Here is a 22,690-nt window from a genome sequence, read left to right on the forward strand (position 1 = left end):
TTTTCTTTCTCAGGATGGCTTTGGCTCTTCTGGGTCTTTTGTGCTTCCAAACAAACTTTAAAATACTTTGTTTGAGTTCTGTGAAAAATGTCCTTGGTAATTTGATAGGGATTGCATAGAATCTGTAGATTGCCTTGGGTAGTATAGTCATTTTGATAATATTGACTCTTCCAATCCAAGAGCATGGTACATCTTTCCATGTATTTGTGTCATCTTTGATTTCTTTCATCCGCATCTTAGACTTTTCAGAGTACAGGTCTTTTGTCTCTTTGGGTAGGTTTACTCCTAGGAATTTTATTCTTTTTGATGTGATGGTAAATGGGATTGCTTCCCTAATTTCTCTTTCTGATCTTTCGTTGTTAGTATATAGAAATGCCATTAATTTCTGTGTATTAATTTTGTATCCCGTGACTTTGCCAAATTCATGGATGAGCTCTAACAGTGTTCTAGTAGAATCTTTAGGATTCTCTAGGTATAGTATCATGTCATCTGCAAATAGTGACAGTTTTACTTCTCACTTTCTATTTTGGATTCCTTTTATTTCTTTTACTTCTTTGATTGCCATGGCTAGGACTTCCAAAACTATGTTGAATAGTAGTGGCAAGAGCAGACATCCTTGTTTTGTTCTTGATCTCAGCAGGAATTCTTTCAGGTTTTCACCATTGAGAATGATGTTATCTCTGGGTTTGTCATATGTGGCCGTTATTATGTTGAGGTAGGTTCCCTCTATGCCCACTTTCTGAAGGGTTTTTAATCAGAAATAAGTATTGGATTTTGTCAAAGGCTTTTTCTGCATCTATTGAGAGGGTCATATGGTTTTTATTCTTCAGTTTATTAATGTGGTGTATCACACTAATTGATTTGTGGATATTGAAGAATCCTTGCATTCCTGGGATATATCCCATTTGCTCACGCTGTAAAATCCTTTTAATGTATTGTTGGATTCAGTTTGCTAGTATTTTGTTGAGGATTTTTGCATCTATGTTCATCAGTGAAATTGGCCTGTAACTTTCTTGTTTTGTGGTATCTTTGTCTGGTTTTGGTATCAGGTGACAGTGGCCTCATAGAATAAGTTTGGGAGTATTCCTCCCTCTACAATTTTTTGGAATAGTTTCAGAAGGATAGGTGTTAGCTCGTCCCTCAGTGTTGATAGAATTTGCCTGCAAAGCCATATGGTCCTTGACTTTTGTTTGTTGGAAGGTTTTTAAACACAGTTTCAATTTCAGTACTTGTGATGGGTCCATTCATCTTTATTATCTTGTCTTGGTTTAATCTTGGAAGACTGTACTTTTCTAAGAATTTGTCCATTTCTTCTAGGTTTTCCATTTTATTGGTGTATAGTTGCATATAGTCTCTTATGTACCTTTTATTTCTGTGATATCTGTTTTAATTTCTCTTTTTTCATTTCTAATTTAATTGACTTGGGTCCTCTTTCTTTTTTTTTTTCTTGATAAGTCTGGCTAAGGGTTTATCAATTTTGTTGATGTTTTCAAAGAACCAGCTTTTAGTTTCATTATCTTTTCTATGGTTTTCTTCATTTCTATTTCACTGATTTCTGCTCTCATCTTTCTTTCTTTCTTCCTGCTAACTTTTGGTCTTGTCTGTTCTTCTCTTTCTAGCTGCTTAAGATGTAAAAGTTAGGTTGTTTATTTGAGATTTTGCTTATTTGCTGAAGTAGGTTTGTATTGCTATAAACTTTCCTCTTAGAACTGCTTTTGCTGCATCCCACAAGTTTGGAGTGTTGTATCTTTATTGTCAATTGCTTCTAGGTATTTTTAAATTTCCCCTTTGATTTCTTCAGTGATCCATTGGTTGTTTAGTAGCATATTGTTTAGTCTCCACATGTTTGTGTTTTTTGCAGTTTTTTTCTTGTTGTTGATTTCCATTCATATAGTGCTATGGTCAGAAAAGATGCTTGATATGATTTTGGTTTTCTTCAAGTTACCAAGGTATGATTTGTAGCCCAGGATGTTATCAATCTTAGAGGATGTTTCATGTGCACTTGAGAAGAATGTATATTTTGTTGCTTTTGGATGGGGTGTCCTATAAATACATATAAAGTCCATCTGGTCTAATGCTTCATTCAGGGCCTGTGTTTCCTTATTGATTTTCTGTCTGGATGATCTGTCCATTGCTGTAAGTGGGATGTTAAAGTCTCCCACTATTACTATATTATTGTCGATTTCACCTTTTAAGGTTGTTAGCAGTTGCCTTATATATTGTGGTGATTCTATGTTGGGTTCATAGATATTTATAGTTGTTATATGTTCCTCTTGGATTGATCCTTTGATCATTAGGTGGTGTCCTTCATTGTTTCTTAAAATATTCTTCATTTTAAGGTCTATTTTGTCTGATATGAGTATTGCTGCCCCAGCTTTCTTTTGATTTCTGCTTGCATGGAATATTTTCTTCCATCCTCTCACTTTCAATTTGTATGTGTCCCTAGGAGTGAAGTAGGTCTCTTGAAGACAGAGTACATATGGATCTTGTTTCTATATCCATCCAGCCAGTCTGTATCTTTTGGCTGGGGCATTTCATCCACTAACATTTAAGGTAATTATTGATATGTATGTTCTTATTGCCATTTTATTAACTGTTTTGGATTTGTTTTTGTTGCTCTTTTTTCTTTCTTCTCTTGCTCTCTGTGGTTTGATGACTATCATTAGTGTTGTATTTGAGTTGATTTTTCTTATTTGTTTGTGTATCAATTGTATATTTTTGGTTTGCAGTTACCCTGAAGTTTTGATAATGGAGTGTGTGCATATATATATCATATATATATATATATATATATGATATATATATGATTGTTTTAAGTTGCTGGTCTCTTAATTGCAAATGCATCTTCAGGATCCTGCATTTGTACCCTCCTCTTCTCATGATTTCTGATTTTGGTAGCATAATTGCATGTGGATGATTTTATGTTTTTACTGTATACATGCCTTTACTTGTAGCCTTGTCATTTGTGGTATTTTTGTTTCTGGTTGTAGCCTTTTCTTTTCTGTGTAGAGAACTTCCCTTAGTATGTGTCGTAAAGCTGGTTTAGTGTTGCTGCATTCTCTTAGCTTTTGCTTGTGTGTAAAGCTTTTGCTTTCTCCTTCAAATGTGAATGAGAACCTTGCTGGGTAAAGAAATCTTGGTTGGAGATTTTTTTCCTTTCATCACGTGAAGTATGTCATTCCACTCCCTTGTGGCCTGCAGAGTTTCTACTGAAAAATCTGCAGATAACCTTATTGGGGTTTCCTTGTATGTTATTTGTTTCTTTTTCCTAGCTGCTTTCAGTGTTTCTCTTTGTCTTTAATTTTGGTCAATTTGATTAGTATGTGTCCTGGAGTGTTCCTCCTTGGGTTTATTTTATATGGTACTCATTGTGCTTCCTGCATTTGGGTGAGTCGTTCCTTTCCCACATTAGGGAAGTTTTCAGCTATTATCTCTTCAAATATTTTTTCTGTCCCTTTCTCTCTCACTTCTCCTTTTGGCACCCTTATTATTACAGATGATGGTACATGTAACATTGTCCCAGAGTTCTCTGCAACTCTCTTCATTTCTTTTCAATCTTTTTTCTGTTCCACATAAGTAATTTCCACTAGTCTATCCTCAACCTTGCTTATTCATTCTTCTGCCTCCTGTATTCTAATGTTGGTTGATTCTATTGAATTTTTTATTTCATTTATTATATTTTGCATCTCTGCTTGCTTAAGTTTTAAATCTTGTATTTCTTTGCTCAATGTTTGCTCTTAATTATCAATCGTGGCTTCTGGTTTATTTCCAATATCTTGCATCATCTTCATTGTCAGCAGTCTGAAGACTTTTTCCTGGAGGATGATAATCTCCTGATCACTTAGCTATTTTTCTGGGTTTTTTCCTTTCTCCCTCATCTGAGTTATAGTTCTCTGTCTTTTCATTTTTATTATTTTTTTGTGTGTGTGGTTTCCTTTTTGCAGACAATAGAGTTGTATCCTCTCTTCTTGTGTCTGTCCCTTTTGTGGCTTAATTTGGTACAGGGGCTTCCTGTGGGTTTCCTAATAGGAGGGAGTGGTGCCTGCCCACTGGTAGCTGGAGCTGATTCCTATCCCTCTGGTGGGTGGGGCTTTGTCTCTGAGTGTGATTAGAGGTGGCTATGTGCCTGGGGGGTCTTTAGGCAGCCCTTTACTATTAGGTGGGGCTGTGATCCCACCTTGATTATTGTTTGGCCTGGATGTTCTCAGTGTTGATGGGTGGAGACAGATTTTCCCAAAATGGCCACCTCCAGAGAAATGCATCCTGAGGGATATTCCCGAGAGCTTTGTCTCCAATGTCCTTCCCCCACAATGAGCCACAGTCACCCCCTGTTTTCTCAGGAGATCCTCCAAGAAATGCAGTCTGGTCTGACCCAGATTCCTATGGAGTCTTTGCTTTGCCCTGGGACCCAGTGCACATGAAAGTCTGTGTGCACCTTTCAAGGTCAGAGTCTCCATTTCCCCCCATCCCGTGGAGCTCCTGCACACAAGCCCAACTGGCCTTAAATGCCAGATGTTCCAGGGGCTCTTTCTCCCAATGCCAGATCCCCAGGTGTGGGAATTTGATGTGGGGCTCAGAACTCTCACTCCTTTAGGTGACTCTCTGATACAGTTACTTTCCAGTCTGTGGGCTTCCCACCCAGGAGGTATGAGGTTGCTTATATTGCATAATCGCCTGTCCTACCTCTTAATGTGGCTTCCTCTTTGTCTTCTGGAGTAGGATATTTTTTTGAAAGTTTCTGGTCCATTTGGTTGAAGGTTGTTCTGCATTTGGTTGTAGTTTTGTTGTTTTTATGAGAGAAGTTGAGCTCTAATTCTTCTATTCTGCCATCTTAATCCTGTCCTAAGATGCTTACGTTTAGACATCTCCTCTACAACATGGGGCTATAGATGTTGCTGGTATATTGTACACCTAAAATTCAAAGGGCACCTCTAATCTTAAGTAGTCTTACCACAGTACAATAAAAAAAATGTAATGACAACTTTGTAAAAGAAAATAGAGTGTTTTCTAAAAATATCTATTTAAATGGTCTTAAAACCTTGAAAGGCATACCTAATTGTCACATTTTGCAAGATGGAAATGGACTTTTAAGTTTGGAACATTTGTCTTTTGAGGCCACCAATTTGCAAACTAAGAATCTTTGAAACAGATTAAGACGTTTATATTTCATTATCAATTAACTAACACCTTAGCTAAGATTTTAATATGCTCCACAGAAGGCTGGAATAATTTGCCTTTGAGTTTTAAAAATAATGTTCATAAGCTCACATGAATTGACTTATTCTAATTAAAAGTACAAGGACATATTAAATTACAATATTTTTAAAGTAGCAAAATAGCCAGATTTTTCATCTTTGTATAATAAATATGCATATTCCCTTTTTATAGAGCATTCTAAATTTATTCCTTCTATTGCTGAAAGTAAATATAGTCCAAGTAAATATGGTTAAGAAATTTAAAATTGTAAGCATATTTTCAGGAATGTATTATCATTAATATATAATGTCATGTGTAATAAACTAAACTCAGGAATGTGATAATTATTTTCATCTGTACACATAAATTTGTTTCCCACCATATAGTCATCATATCAGTTCTTAATTCATTGTTTCTCCATAGCCATAACAAAAGCCTCATGCATTTTTTGTACTCTTTGAACTTTTTTTTCACATCTCAGTAATCAGTTACTACTTTTCAAAGGCCCTGTAGATTTTCTATAACCAGATTTCCTTCTTTTTTCTTTTTTATCAGATTATTCTTTTTTTAAAAAAAGTCCTGAATTGGTACTTTTATTGATTTTAGTGATTAAATATCTTAAACCACTAGAGTATTTTGCTTTGAAGCTTTATACTTTTACTTTCTTATTTCATAGCAGAAAATAGTTTAGTATTAGTAATGAAGTCAGCCCTGGTTATGTTTAAATGAGCATATATCAGATACAGAGACTTGCATTCATTCTTTCACTTATCTTATGTGACCATGATAACAGAGTGCCTAGAATTAGTATTCACATTTTAGGCTTCAAGATTATTCCCTAGTGTACTTCTGTTAAAAGATACAGTCATTATAAAAAGCCAGTGCTATCTGACTTTGGAACCCAATGTTTTAACTCATATTTTCTGCTTCCCATTTGCTTGCATGGTTTCATTTGTTGTTTGGAGGCAGTTGACATTTTATAGCATCTTGATTCACAAGTTTCATTCCTACGTATAATTTGGCAACTAGGTCAGGCCTAGTGAGATACCTTACTTTCTTTTCTAGCTCTTACCAGATATTCTTAACTGCCTTATACATGGAAATGAGTCACCTGTCGCAAAACTAAAACTCAGAAGTCATACTTAATTCCCCAGTTGCTGTGTGTTAGGGGTCAGGAAAGACTTACCAGGGGAAATATAGTTTGAATTAGACTTTTTCTGTAGGATTAGTTATAACATGGGTAGCATTTTAAAAAAAATTTTTTTAAAGCTACCATTCTATTTTTTTAATGCTAAGACATCAATATATTTTCACCTTTTTTTTTTTTTTTTTTTTTTTTTTTTTTTTTTTTTTTTTTTTGCTTTTTAGGGCCACACCATGGCATATGAAAGTTCCCAGGCTAGGGGTCAAATTGGAGCTACTGCTCCCAGCCTACACCACAGCCTTAGCAACATGGAATCCAAGCTGTGACTGTGACCTATACCGTAGTCCGCAGGCACGTCAGATCCCCAACCCACTGAGCAAGGCAAGGGATCAAACCTGCATCCTCATGGATACTAGTTGGAGTCATTTCTGCTGTGCCACTATGGGAACTCCCAATTTTCACCGTTAATGATGGGCGCATACTATCTAGTTGACTCTTTTTCACTTTAACCATTTTTCTGTTTTTGAACATTAATTCTTTCTATTCCTCAATTCACTCTAAGGGATATAGGTTTTTGATAAATTTGATTGAATGATTAAATGTAGAAAGTGAGGATTCTGCTGAAAACCTTTGTTCTGGATTTCTAATTGCAATTCATATTCATTTAGGATTCATTGAGAGGATGAAAAGTCTATTGAAAGAAAATTATTTAAATTCATTTTGGCCTTTTCTGCGATTTTGTCTATCATCTGTTTCCTAAGAAAATCATTTTGTTTCTCTTTAAGTTGTTCTTTAGGAATTTCTTCCAAGTTTAATCACACAAAAATTGCATTGGAACTCCCTAAGGAGCTTTTATTTTTTTTCATTTCAGGTAAAGTGCCTGCTTTGTTTCCATGGCACTGCAGTAACATTGGCCTATCTTTATTTTCAGTCATTCCTCACTTAATGGAAAGGTTCTGGTGATGATGTTGTCAGTATCACTCCTCTTTGTATGGCTTTTACAAAATCTAGGTGGCTGAACCTCACTTTGGGCAATCTGCCCTTAGTCACATTTATTGAATAAACTTGCAGGGTCAGCAGTCACTAAAAGTACATGCAGAAAGAATTAGTTGGTGTTGCTTTTTTTTTTTTTTTTTTTGAAGAAAATACAAATAAAATGGCTGTAACTACCTCTTTGAGAGCTCAGACTAACAACTAAAAAAAAAAAAAAAAAAACCTGTAATGCAGAGGAAGATAAAGACTAAATAGAATTGCTCAGCAAAAAAAGTGTAACAGTGTCTGAGCCTCATATAGATCATCTTAATGAACTCCAAACTCTCAAGGGAAAAAAAAAAAAAAAAAAAACTCTGTTTATCCTTTTCAAAAAGTGACCAATTAAAGTTCAACTATTAAAAAAAAAGGTGAAACCTATATGCCTATCTATTTTAATAAGGTAAGAGTGAAAAATATTGCATGATGCTTCTAAGTGTTTTTAATTTCTTTAATTAGCTCTCAGATTTCCTTTGCAAGTAAGAATTATAATCTTTTCTAGACTTCTAACTCTCTCTCTTAATTCTTCATCATTAAGAGGATCCATCAAGTCTACTGCATAAAATTGGGAAAGTTTCCAAATTTTATAGCTGTGTTCTATCTTGAAGCCAAAATATTTTATAGGTCTCTTGGTTCTAATGTTCTTAACTCAGCTGAATGTCTGAGCATTTTAGATGAGAGACATTTTTATCACTTTGACAAAAATGGCAACTTGAATTTTAATGACTCCATCAAAAATTGATCAAGTATGTTGTTTTTGTGAGGCCTTTCAAAAAATGAACTTACTAACCAACAATTTTAAAGGCCCATCCATTTTGGCTTGAAAAGTTCCCTCCAGCTCAATACATGAATTAACTATTTATTCACATATGGCATCTTTTAAAAATGAATATAAATTGCAGTTAGAAATCCAGCACAAACATTTCCAGCAGTAAGCTCACTTTTTGCAATTGATCATTCAATCAAATTATCAAAAACTGTGTTCCTTAATGTCATTTTTTAAACTATAATTAACTGAAAATACTTTTCTAACTTAAATGAATTATTAGCTTTGTTAAATAAATGCTTGAATATCTCTTGATAAATAGTTCTATGGGAGAGATGATTTTTTTTTTAAAAAAGGGTTTTTTTGCATCTCAGTTGTAAACTGTATAGTTTTAAGTTTTCTATTTATGATGTTCATTTGAAAATATTTAGCAATAATTTTAGAGTTTTAAATATTTTTAAACATCTGTGATTATGAGGGTACTTTTAAGAAGATAATATTTATTGTAAGATAAGTGGAGAATAATTCACTTAATTGTGAGATAGCATTCTGAAATAATATTAATTTTAATTGCTAAAATCAATATTATCTTAAAATACGAGAATTAATCTTTCTAATCCAGACTATAGTCCTTTTTGCCTCCAGTTCTGTTTCTTATATTTGAACATTGCATTTGACTTTTTAATCATCAGTGCTATTCATTACTATATTATGAATACAGATAAGCCTATTCAGATCAATAGACTTTTTAAAAATGGCTGTCTTCTGATGTTGGCTTTTTATTGTACAATTGTTATAAAATGCTAATTAAATCCTGTAGTTTATTTAGATATTGAATTTATTTATTTATTTTGGTGCCAAAACTCAGAATAAACTCTATGATTTAAAAATAAGGCCTTTCGAGCCTTTGGGTTGTATGCAAACTTATCTTTAGCAAATTTTATTAAATTTACAAACATTTCAGTGACTTGTAAACTAGCGTACTATGATGAATTCTGAGATTAATGGATGGATCTTGCCAGAAAATGGGTAGACATAAATCACAGTGTCATAAATTTTAAGCTTATAGGGAGCCTAAAATATGATGGACTAAACAGTAGGGAAAGGCTTGCCGGGAGAACTTCAGTTTGAGTTGGACTTGATGTGTAGGATTAATTGTAACATGGGTAGTGTTTTATGATATTTTTTAAAGCTACCTTTCTAATTTTTGTACATAAAGTATAATTTTCACTTTTAATGATTAGAACATACTCTCTGGTTAACTCTTTTTCACTTAACTTTCTGTTTTTGAACATTAGCCCTTTCCTATTCCTCTATTCACCAACATAAATATATGTGTAATTAATATCTTTTAATGTATATTTTTCATTAAAATAACTCCCCCAAATGATATTGTTTGGAAAATTCTTCATAGAATTTGAAGTTGCCTTTTCTTCTCAGATTGTTGGTAATTTCTTACTTACATCTTTGTTGATTGAACAAAAATGCTGTGCATCTGGTTAGTACATGAATAGTACAAAGAGAATGCCCTGCACAAATTGGGCATTTATTATCTAGATGTCCAGTTCAAAATTGAGAAGAAATATTGTTTTTACATAGCCTGAGTGCCTTCCTTTATATCTGAAATATTTGATAATAATGCAAGGAGGTGATTAACTTCTCCAAGAATAAGGACAACAAAAAGTGTGAGGAACCAAGGACTGAAAACACATTCTACAGGTCTTGTCATTCTGTTTTCCTTTGGCCCATGATTAAAATGATCTAAACCTTTTTCTAAAAAACATCTTGTCTTCAGCTTATATGAATCTATGGGACCATTTTTTTTTCTCTGTAAGTTTGCATCCACTCTCTAAAATTCCTGCTTACTTTTAAAATTTGACACAATTTACCAGATTTGATACTCTGACTACCAGCTCTATTCCATGATTTGTATGAACTCTTCACTTACATGATCTCATTTAATTCTCATGTAAAGTAGATGAGATCATTGGTGCTTAAGTAAAACAACTTTCCAGTAATCATAAAATCTGTAAGTGATAGAGTCACACTTTCAGATGCTGTTATTTGTAGCACAGTGCTCATATAGGCTTAACATCAGACACATCCGCACTAAGTTCCGTTTTTGCTCCTGCCATGATCCTATTCTAAAAAGTCTCATCTATGTCCTGGACTATGGAAAATATCTCCTAACTGGTTTATATTCATCCATATTGGCCATCATTAGCCAGAATAATTTCTTAAAATGTGTATTTGGTCATGTAACCCATTCTTGATTTATTCCTTCTTAATCTCAGTTATTTGAACTAAATTTGAAAGATAAGGAGTTAGCTAGGCAAAAAAGAGGGATAAGGATGTTCCATTTTGAAGAAGCAGACTATGCAGAGGCCTCACCTATTCAAAAAGTGAGTTGGTATGAGGATTTGCAAATATAATTAGAGATTTTAAAGATGTCTTCAAAGGTATGTCATTAGTATGCATAGAGCTTAAGGCATGAAGAATGGTGGAAGACAGATGCTTATGAGATTGTATACCATCCAAAATTTTATATGTAACATATAATTTGATTTGCATTTTATACAGATAATCATTATGGCAGTAGGAAATGAAAATATGGAGAATGTGTTGTATTGTGATAAGACACGAGCACAGATGCCATTCATGAATCTGTTGTATTAATGCAGGTGAGAGATAGTGAAATACTGAATTACAATAAAAGTGGTGAGGAATGAGTATAAACAGAACTAGAGTATTAAGTCAAGAGCACCTTATTACTTACATGAGAAAATGCTCATCCTAATTTTGAGTGTTTGTTACCACTAAATTATTACAATGATTAAGAGGTAGCAGGTTAGAAAACCAGCATATATTTTAATAAAATGATCTCAGAAATGGTAACGTAAAGCCAACATCAACAGGAATATGTGTAGATTTTGAAAGTGTTTCTTTCATTGCTGTATTAAAATACATTTTCTGTTCTGCTTATCTAGTTTTGATATGTAGTGATAAATTTAAACATATATTACCCTTAGCTCCAAAATAAATGAGAAAAAATACATGTAAATGATTTACCAATTTAATGGTTTATTTCTTATTGCTTACATCCTTTATAGGACTATCAGTTCCCTTCTTTCTTGATATGACTTGGGTGAAGTTTCTTGTGCTTGAGCAATTTTACCTAAATCATAAAAACAGAGTTGAATGGAAAAAGACTTATAAGAAGTCAGAGATTCTTTATTACAAATATTGGCATGGCCTTATACAAGTGACTTCTTATATCTGGGCCTCAGAAACAACATCAAAAAACAGTTATCTGCCTCTGAAGACTATTTCAAAGGCCAACCTAAATAAAGAGGATGAAGAGCTTTGAAAATGATAAAGTACACAAGTAAAATATTAAAATTGGCTTTTATTTTGTTCTGAGACCAGTTACATGTAGGCAGAACCATTTGGCTAATGCATGTCGTCACTAAAGAAGAAAATCAAATTGGGCTCTTGCTTGAAGATTTAAAGTTCACGGAGCTTATAGCACATAGAAAATTAATAGTAAAATTCAAATGCACATATTTTTAGTTATCAAGGGACTTATAATTCCCTTGGTCAAATATGAAAATCACAGACTAGAACATATTAAAAAACTAATTAAAACTGTATGGCCTCCTCTCTTCCACATATGTGCTTGAGTAAGAACATATTGCTTCTTGATGTGTCCTAAGGAATGAGGTAACTTTTCTCATTTATATTTAGTCCTAAATACTTATCACATTATAAATTCAGTGATGATGCATGTATGTATTTATCTCATTGCTTTGAAGGAGACCTCTCCAAGCAGAGCCAAACTCTGAGGGTGCAGGAAAATCAGTTTCCCTTTGAAAAAGGGCCAGCTGAAATCTGGCTGCCTTATTAGTGATGGTTCTGTAGGACAGTTATTTAAAAATAGCTTCATGGCCATCTCCTCCAACCTTAAATCACACAAGAATGTCATCTTTGATATCCATATAGAACGAGCTTCTCAGCAAACAATGAACTTACTGCCTCCAGGGCAGCCCAACAGCCCAACAGCATGTTCTTAATGTAGCTCGTATACTTCACTTCAAATCATGTTCTCCGGCATTAACACCCCCTTCTCCAACCACTTAGAAAGGATATGTGAGGATATCTTCCCTCTATCTTATTTCTTTCCCAAGACAAAATTTCCAATTTTATTTTTCAGCCAGTTTTTATTTGCCATGGTTGGATGGCCTTATCTCTAGGGTGTCTGTCTCTAGACACATTTCACCAGGATTCAGAATGCGTCATATTGTATTACATATGAGATTTGATAAGGACCAAATAATTTCATGCAACTATTAAATTTTTTGTTCTGGATGTTCCTTTTCTATTAACGAATGCTGAGTTTGCAGCCCTGAAACTGTTGGCCCTTAGGATCATGGAGACAATTAATACCTTAAGTGCATTTCACATAAACCTCCTTTAAAGATGTACCCCTCACTTGGCACTTTAATAGTTTAATTTCTGAACCTAAGCATCTTTACCTTTGGCTTTATTATATCTCATTTTGACAGTCTTGGCCCATCCATTAAACTAGTGGAGACATTTTTAAATCCTGTTTTTGTGTTAGTCATAGATTCACAGACTTAATAAGCACTGTTTCTTATGTCCTTTTGCAAGTCAGTGTTAAAATGCTGAACAAGAAAAGACCAAGGACAGCAGGGTTACTCTTTAATGAAATTATGTACCTGAAAAAGCTTTGCAAACATTATTGTATATTCCTCTTTGCTTCTGTGTCCTTCCTTCTTTTATATATGCTGCTTTATAATCTGACCTTATGGAGAATTCCTCCTGTACAGTCTTCATGGCTTCTTTAACTCTCTTTCCAATAACCTCTTTGCCAGCGGAATCATTTCTAATTACATCATATGGGTTTTAGTTCTAGAATTTTCTTCTCTTTTTGAGACATCTTGTCTCTTAGAAATTTTCTCAAGTGGTAAATTCTCTGAATTTTTTAGTGTATGATTTTCTTTTATTTGCAGTTAAAAATCTTTAATTCGTACTGCTTTTTCAATGAATTTTATTACATTTATAGTAGTACAATGATCATCACAATCCCATTTTATAGCATTTCCATCCCAAATCCCCAGTGCATCCCCTCCACCCCCCAATCTGTCTCCTTTGGAAACCATAAGTTTATCAAAGTCTGTGAGTCAGTATCTGTTATGCAAAGAAGTTCATTGTGCCCTTTTTTTAGATACCAGATGTAAATGATAGCATATGATGTTGGTATCTCACTGACTAACTTCACTTAGCATGATAATTTCTGGGTCCATCCATGTTGTTGCAAATGCCATTATTTCATTCCTTTTAATGGCCGAGTAATATTCCATTATGTATATGTACCACATCTTCTTTATCTACTCCTCTCTCAATGGACATGTAAGTTGTTTCCATATCTTTGCTGTTGTATATGGTGCTGCAATGAACATTGGAGTACATGAATCTTTTTGAGTCATGGTTTTCTCTGAATAGATGCCTAGCAGTGGGATTGCTGGGTCAAATGGGAGCTTGTATTTCTTGAGTATCTGTTTTGTGTACTGGAGTGTATGTCTGATGCTGCAGGGCATGCAATCATCTGTATGATGTTCCTGGACCTCAAAGAGCTTATCAGGCAATAGGAGAGCTACAGCACACAATGTAGCACTAGCTACACTGTAAATGTGATATTTCTCACTCCATTCTCTTAGTTCTTCCCTGTAGTTCTAAATGTGGCTGTAGGTCCTCCCCACCCAAAGGAAGGACTCCTCATGCTTCTAGATATTTTCTACACCCATATTGCCTTATTAGCATGTTTGCAGTGCTTCCAACTTCCGTGTCATCCTTGCTTCATCTGAGATTGCTCCAAAGTCTTCTCTTAACCCACTGTGAATCTAATTTACAGTTGTTTAAGAGTTGCCCAGAACTGAGAGTCTCACATTCAACTCATTGTCTTTAGTCTAAACTACATGCTGTAATGTTCTTATTGTGACCATTGTAAAGCATATTCAAATCTTTTATTTGTGCAGTGTTATCATATACATTCATGAAGATGTGCATATTAGAAATATCTACTTGGAGTTCCTGTTGTGTCTTAGTGGGTTAAGAACCTGACATAGTGTCCTTGAGGGGGTCAGGGATCTGGTGTTGCTGTAAGCTGTGGCATAGATCTCAATGTAGCTCGCATCTGGTATTGCCATGGCTGTGGTGTAGGCCTGCAGCTGAATCTCCCATTAGACCCCTAGTCCGGGAACTTCCATATGCCAGAGGTGTGGCCCTAAAAAGAAAAAAAAAAGAAAAAATTAAGAAACATCTACTTGATCTATATATGAATAAAGTAGACATTTCTAATATACTGTATTTTTATATACCCTATTTATATTTCTGATATACTATGTATATAGTATGCCTGTGTGTGAGTTGAATTTACTTAGGCCATAAATTCACTTATTTGGATTTATCAATTTCAAGTAGATATATTTTTAATATAGTTTACTTATCATTTTGAATAGAGCTTGGAGTAACGAATTAAAAATGAATAAACAACAGCCACCCTAGCAAAAATCCAGAATGATTCCTATCCACAGGCTCAGTATTTTCTCCTACGCTTTTAAACCACCTCACATTTCCCAAGTACCAGAAATCCATGTTTTCTTTTATTTTTGGCTAACAAAGGTAAGAGCAGGTAGAAACTCTGCTAAGCCTCAGCCCAGCAGGGCAACGCAGCAGTTGGACAATTTAACAGACCACATTAGTGGTGTAAAACCTAATTCCTGTCCCTTACTGTGATGCCATTGAGGTGCTCTGGTACCCAAAGCAAGCAGTAATTCAGTACTTTTCTGTGACTAATGGATCTAAGGTTTTGTTTTTTTTTTTTCCCCTCCCAGTTTTCCTGGAGACATTGTATTCAAGATGTGGTTTAAAAAGGACCGAATAATTCACTGCAGTTGTTAAATTTGATGTTCTGGAAACTCCTTTTCTATTAATGCTGAGCTTGCAGCCTGCTACTGTTGCCTTGTAAGGATTGCTCTAAGGCACATGATGTACCATTGTGTAGATTCACATGCAATTATGAGAAATAATACAGAGATCCCTATGTACCCTACACCTAGTTTCTCCCAATTGTACATTTTGTGTAACTGTAGTATATCTAATATCTCAGGAGTTCTCAATATGGTTTAGTGGGTTGAGAACCCAACTAGTACCCATGAGGATGCAGTTTCAATCCCTGGCCTCACTTAGTAGGTTAAGGATCTGGCATTGCTGTGAGCTGTGAAATAGATTGCAGATGCACTTCAGATCCTGAGTTGCTGTGACTGTGGCGTAGTCCAGCAGATGTAGCTCAGATTTGACCCCTAGCCTTGGAATTTCCATGTGCCACAGGTGCAGCCCTAAAAAGCAAACCAGCAAGCAAGAAAGAAAGAAAAAGAGAGAGAAAGAGAGAGAGAAAGAAAGAATAATGTCTAATATCTCAACTAGGAAACTATATTACCCTAATCCACTGACCTGTTTAGATTTTACCAGTTTTACATATTTATATTGTGTGTGTTTATATTTAGTTTTCTAAATTTTATCATACACGTAGGTATGTATGAACATAGTCATAACACCAAATGGTTCTATCACCATAATACTGCTTTTTATCCTTTTGTAGCCACAGCTATCTCCCTGCCTCATCCTTAACTCCTACCCATTTTATTTAATTTTAAAAGAAATGTACTCATGTATTACTTGTATAATGAATATTAATGAACATATGGGACATGGACTTTCTCATCTACATATTAAAAATCATCTGGATTCTACATATTTCTGTATGAGTCAGAGTTTTGAAGAGAGTACATAATATACATTTTGAAATTGTTAAAATGTGTTTTAAATCTTCTTATGTTTAAGGGATGTACATTATTATGCTTTCTTTATGAAATCATTTCTGCAAGAGATAAGGTTGTGGAGGAAAGGAAATAATGAAAAGAGAGAGAGGTGGGGGGGGAGAAGCAGTGAGAGGGACAGAGGGAGGAGAGGTAGTGTAACTGAGAGCTTGCATATATGAAGGGTTTACTCATTTCTTTTTTCTCTTTTATTTTTATGACTGCACGTGCAGCATATGGAAGTTCCCAGGCTAGGGGTCAAATCAGGACTATTACTGAGGCCTATGCCACAGCCAAGGCAATGCCAGATCCTTAACCCACTGAGTGAGGCCAGGGATCGAACCCACATCCTCATGGACACTATGTCAGAGTTTTAACTTACTGAGCCACAATGGGAAGTGTTTGAGTGAACTGATACATCACTGAACAGAATGGTCAGAGATCAGATGGAGACAAAGCACCAATGTGGACTAATTCTAAAGATCTGCTGCCTCATCCTGCTATGAAGCTTTCTTGGTACTCTGAAGAAGGAAGTGGGAAGAACAAAATCAGGTAGAAATAGGTTGAAAATAGGCTGAAATGCAGAGGGTTTTGATTTATATAAGCTACAAACTCTTTTTATACTGCCAAGTTATAGTATTTGGACAGGTGCACTGCTCACATAAACAAGTGTGTGCGTATGTCTGATATACAAGTAGCATTCAGGATGGTACTATGATATAGATATTATAACCATTTTAAAACTAAGACACAAAAGTTTCAAGTAAATCAGGAGTCAAAGAAGACAAGAAGGGAGGGAGGAAAGGAATGGAGAGAAGGAAGGGAGGGAAGCAGGAAAGGGAGAGAGAAAAGAAGAAAGGAGTGAGGGAGGAAAGAAGGAAACACTGTATGTAGAGATACATAGATAAACATTGTATTGATAAGAACGTACTGATTTTTCTTTTTTAAAACATTTATTGAGATTTAGTTGATTTACAATATTGTGTTTAATTTCTGCCATATAGCAGAGTGACTCAGTTATACGTATACATATTCTTTTTCATATTCATTCAAATTAGGGTTTATCACAGGATACTGAATATAGTTTTCATATAATAGTTTGCATCTGCTAATCCTAAATTCCCAATCCTTCCCTACCCTTCCCTTGGCAACCATAGGTCTGTTCTTTATGTTTGTGAGTCTTTCTGTTTTTCAGGCATGTCCATTTGTGTTTATATTTTAGATTCCACATTTAAGTTATCATGTATTTGTCTTTCTTTTTCTGAATTACTTTGCTTAGTTGATAATCTCTATGTTCATCCTTATTGCTGCAAAAGGTGTTATTTCATTCTTTTTAATGGCTGAGTAATATTCCAGTTGCGTGTGTGTGTGTGTGTGTGTGTGTGTGTGTGTGTGTGTGTGTGTGTGTGTGTGTGTGTGTGCCTATATACTATATCTTTATTCATTCATCTGTTGATGGACATTTAGGTGATTTCCATATTATGGCTATTGTAAATAATGCTACTATGAACATAGGGATGCATGCATCTTTTCAAATTATGGATTTGTCTGGGTATATACACAGGAGTGGGATTGATGGATCATATGGCAACTCTACTTTTAGTTTTTTGAGAAACCAATATACTGTTTTCCATAGTGGCTGCACCTGTTTACATTCCTACCAACTGTATAGGAGGGTTCCATTTTTCTCCATACCCTTTCCTGCACTTATTATTTATAGACTTTTAAAAAATGGCCACTCTGACAGGTGTTAGGTGGTACCTCATTGTAGTTTTGCATTTGCATTAGCGATGATGAGCATCTTTTCATGCACCTTTTGGCTATCTCTATGTCTTCTTTGGAGAAATGTCTAATTTAGCTCTTTTGCCTATTTTTAATTGGGTTGTTTGATTTTATTTATTATTGAATTGTATGAGCTATTTGTATATTTTGGAAAGTAAGCCTTTTTCAATCATATTATTTGCAAATATTTTCTCCCATTTTGTAGATTGTCTTTTTGTTTTGTTTGTGGTTGCCCTTGCTGTACAGAAGCTTGTAGGTTTGATTAGATCCCATTTATTTATTTTTGCTTTTATTTTTGTTGCTTTGGGAGACTGACCTAGGAAAACATTGATACAATTTATGTCAGAGAATGTTTTGCCTATGTTCCCTTCTAGGAGTTTTATGATGTCTTGTCTTAGGTTTAAGCCTTTAAGCCATTTTGAATTTGAAATTTTGGGTCTTTTATGGTTCCATATAAAGTTTTGGATTTATTTTCTAGTTCTGTGAAAAATATCATGGTTACATTGATAGGTACTGCATTAAATTTCTAGATTACTTTGAGGCATATGGCCATGTTAACAGTATTAATTCTTCCAATCCAGGAGCATGGAATATCTTTCCATTTCTTTGAATTCTCTTAAATTTCCTTGATTAATGTTTTGTCTTTCTCAGCATATATGTCTTTTACTTTCTCTGATATTCTCCTTTAATTGAAAGATTGCTAACATGACACACTGACATGAACAATATGTAACCATAATATCTGTCTGCTGACCTTTTCCAAATCACTAAGAATAACAAGAATGTTGCATTTTATTTTTCCTTGTGCTAAGTGAACAGAGTAGGACTGACATTTATATTGTGAGAGCAGACCGTGATTTAGGACAGGAAAATGTAAAGGATGATTATCTCACTTCACCAAAGGGTGAAGATGTGCCACTCAAAGTTATCTTTAAAAAGAAAAAAGGAAGTTTCCTGAACTTTGAAATTTACAGAAGTTTGAAGAGAACTTTGAGCAAAGAAAATTTATCTTGTGAAAGATTTGTATAATGAAGTTTTTCTGCTGCTACTTTGGATTATTTTGATCCTGTCATGTAAGAAAATATTAGTTATGCAAGGACAAAAACTTCATTAGCTCTATAATCTCCATTGGGCCTTACTTTACATTTCTTTTATTTATTTTTATATAACAGTCTTGCAAACAAAATCTAGTACATAGACTTTTTTTAAAAGTCAAATTGGGATAACATTTAATTTCCTCACTAAATTGGTTATTAATTTAGTATCTGTTGTTTATGGTGAAAATTCATTATGTTAAATTATCATTATGAAATTTAGTGAATGAGTTCTTTAAAAAAACTGCAAAGCCAACCACCACCTCTACCCAGCCTCTGCCCCTTCCGAAAAGCCCTTCACCTTGGGTTGTATCTTACTGAAATATAGCATCACTTGAAGTTATTTTCTTGAATTGTTAATGGGAAATTGCAAATGCAGTAATAAAATTTTTAGGTCACCAAGATTTATGTTTTATTTAACTGCCGCACTCTTGCTATTAGAGGAGAGGAATGATTAGTTGTTCTCATTTACAATGTGACATTTACATTAAGCAATAAATGCTCTAGTGGTGCATTAATTTATTTATCATATGATGCTAGATGTGTATAATAATTTGCAAACATTTTCCTATAGCTAAGTACATGATACTACACTTTTATCCAATAATACAAATGCATTTCCATATTCAATCAGTGCCTCTAATTTAATTTTTAAATTAGATTTAGCAGTGCTGGTGATGAGGCAAGCTTGCTTTAGTAATAGTATTTATATGAATCCTTCTGAATATTTATGTATTTAAAAAACTCATTTATGTGAAGTAATTTCCAATTTTATTCTATATTTCTTGTCCATTTGTTAAAGCTATTTGTTTTAATATAATAGCATTTCTTATGCTGTGGTGTAATTTTTGGAGTGCACTAAATATCATGGCCATATTATGCCAAACAATATATTACATAACTTTTATTAAATAAATGACTAAATGAATTGCAGTGAAACCCATATGATTCATTTATTCACATTTGTGTCCAAACAGCTGACATTTGCATCATATAGATCAAACATCTAAATGACTACACGTTTAAATTTAATCATTTTCAACACAAGGAAAACAGCTATGGACTAATGTAAAACACCTCCCTCATATTATCTTTTATAGAAGAGATAAGATGAGAAAGATAGGCAATGGCATCATCTGGTGGATCTGTAATTGTTCAAACTCTGAATAGTTAAATATTTCAAGGTTTTCCTTAGTGTGCAATGGGTTAAAACCTAGGGCAACCTTAGGAAGAATTTCCCATGGGAAACAAAATTTTTGAATGCCTACAATGAATTAAGCACCATTCTTGGCACTTTCAGACATACCATGCTTTGAAAAAATTACTTCTTGTAGTATTGTTTTTGCATTCTACAAGTGGAAATTAAGAAATACTGTCATAGCTATGATTCCAATCCAGATTCATAAGACTTTAGTTGTGCCTTTACTGATAGTAAGATTCAAATCAAAATAACATGTTCAGACAACTGATTGATGGCAAAGTAATTGTAGAGGAGAAGGAAGTGCCATTGGGAGCTGGAGGGGGTCATAATTCTCAGTTGTTAAAAAGATATTCCCAAATAACTTCCAGAGTTTTACCCATATTTTCTGAGTTCAGAGTTTAGTACTGCCATTCAGTATCATTGTTTGAGGGAGAACCCTATTTCTTGGGAATACATGTGGTAAACAGTAGCAGTTGCCAAAGTTTCTAAGACTGGAAGAAAGCCAACATGGCAACAACTTGGAACTGAGGGACCGTTCAGAATTTCTCATAGGATATTTTATTTCAACATACTATCAAGAAGAAAAGGAAATCTTTCTAAGGTCACACAGGAAAATTGCTTTATTAGAATCCTGATTCAGAATATCCTGTTTTTAGCATTTCACTTGGCAAAATATGTGGACTTAAAAAAAGAAAAAGAAATAGCACCTTATTTTGTTTAAAACTATAGACTCTATAGTGGTTTTCTGAATCTTTCACTTAAATTTTGAGATGTTAAGAGCATTGATTTGAACTAAGATAGCCTTGGTGAGACCTGTAGCTTTGCCAGGGTCTAGCTCTGTGTCCTCGCTCAAGGTTTCTTGATTTATCTCTATCCCAGCTTTTGTTAATAGCATTGTATATGAATACATATTTTCCTCATTTGATTTTTGATTTGCATAACACATATTTTTTGGTAGCCAGCAAATAGTAAGTGAGTAATAAAAGATAGTATAATAATAAGAAAAAAACTTATCCTTAATAAGTTATGTAACCAAACATGTAAGAACTTTCTCTGGGGAATTTGAATTAGATACAATTGTATCAGTTTCTATGCTTAATCATTGGAAATTTTTATGCTTTGCTGTCATAATGAACTAATATAAAGCATAATTATGAATTCAAATTTATTCTTGCTGTAATAAATCATCTTGGTTTACTACAGAGAAGTGAAAATAATCAGTTTCAAAAATAGTGAGTTTTTTTTTTATTTTTTGCTTGCACATTTTAGTTCTAGGAATTTATTATACTTTTTCCAGGAATGTAATATACTGTTCCTTCGCCTGTGTTCAGAGATACATGTGTGTGGACATTTGTTTTATCACTTTTATAATAAAATCCTGGGAATGATAATTTTCAATTGGGGCATATTATAAGCAGATTATGTTTTATGCATATGATGGGTATTGCTTGATAGAATAGATGGGGTTGATGATAGAAAATAGAAATGAATTAATCTCTCTGACATTAAATGAAAGGAATAAAGCATCATACAATATTCTTATATATGTATAAGAATCTACACACATACACACATAGGAATGAAATATTTCAGAGAAATGTTCTGAACTGTGAAATTTGTTCTTTCTGATGGGGATATATCTCATTTTAAAGGGTGATTTACTTCTGGGTTTCTTTTTTTTTTTTTTTGTCTTTTTGTCTTTTCTGGGGCCGCTCCCGCGGCATATGGAGTTTCCCAGGAGTAGGGGTCTAATTGGAGCTGTAGCCACGGGCCTACACCAGAGCCATAACAATGTAGGATCTGAGCCGCATCTGCGACCTACACGGCAATGCCAGATCCTTAACCCGCTGAGCAAGGCCAGGGACCTAACCCGCAACCTCATGGTTCCTAGTCGGCTTCGTTAACCACTGAGCCACAACAGGAACTCCTACTTCTGGATTTCTTACAGTTTTATTATCTGTATATAAGTGTAAAAATTAGTTTAAAATATTCATGGAATATTTTATGGACATATGATTGATTTATATCTGTATATGGGGGTTATATCTGATTTATTCTAAATTTTATAACATCTTTATTTTATAATAAATATGCATGTTTAAAATAGCATTGATTGACAGATTCATAAAAATAATTTGAAATAGGAGTTCCCTTCATGGCTCAGTGGTTAACCAATCCGACTAGGAACCACGAGGTTGCGGGCTCAATTCCTAGCCTCGCTCAGTGGGTTAAGGATCCAGTGTTGCCATGAGCTGTGATGTAGGTCGCAGACACAGCTCAGATCTCATGTTTCTGTGGCTGGGGCATAGGCCGACAGCTTTAGCTCTGATTAGACCCCTAGCCTCGGAACCTCCATATGACACAGGGAGCCAAAAGAAAGAACAAACGAACGAAAGTCCTAATTATTGGGTATCTCAGGACATGAAATCACTCTCTCAAATTTTGGCTTTATAAGATAATTCACACATCTTTATAAATGGAGATAGTAGAAGTAATAAACTAAACCCAGTGATCCTTGTATCATCTGTCTGTTTTTTTACCCTACCCTTTGGAATTGTGTTACTCCTCACCATTGCTTCT

General features: G+C 34.4%; 1 protein-coding gene and 1 pseudogene across 9 annotated transcripts in view; one reads left to right on the forward strand and one right to left on the reverse strand.

The window, feature by feature from the left end:
- LRFN5 (leucine rich repeat and fibronectin type III domain containing 5) overlaps positions 1-22,690 on the forward strand; it is a 271,597-nt gene that overhangs the window by 113,986 nt on the left and 134,921 nt on the right. The gene's annotated exons all lie outside the window — the stretch shown is intronic.
- The window catches only part of LOC102163587, a 29,796-nt pseudogene that overhangs the window by 6,101 nt on the left and 1,005 nt on the right, over positions 1-22,690 (reverse strand).

The sequence above is a fragment of the Sus scrofa genome, chromosome 1 (genome assembly GCF_000003025.6).
Source record: "Sus scrofa isolate TJ Tabasco breed Duroc chromosome 1, Sscrofa11.1, whole genome shotgun sequence".
NCBI lineage: Eukaryota > Metazoa > Chordata > Mammalia > Artiodactyla > Suidae > Sus > Sus scrofa.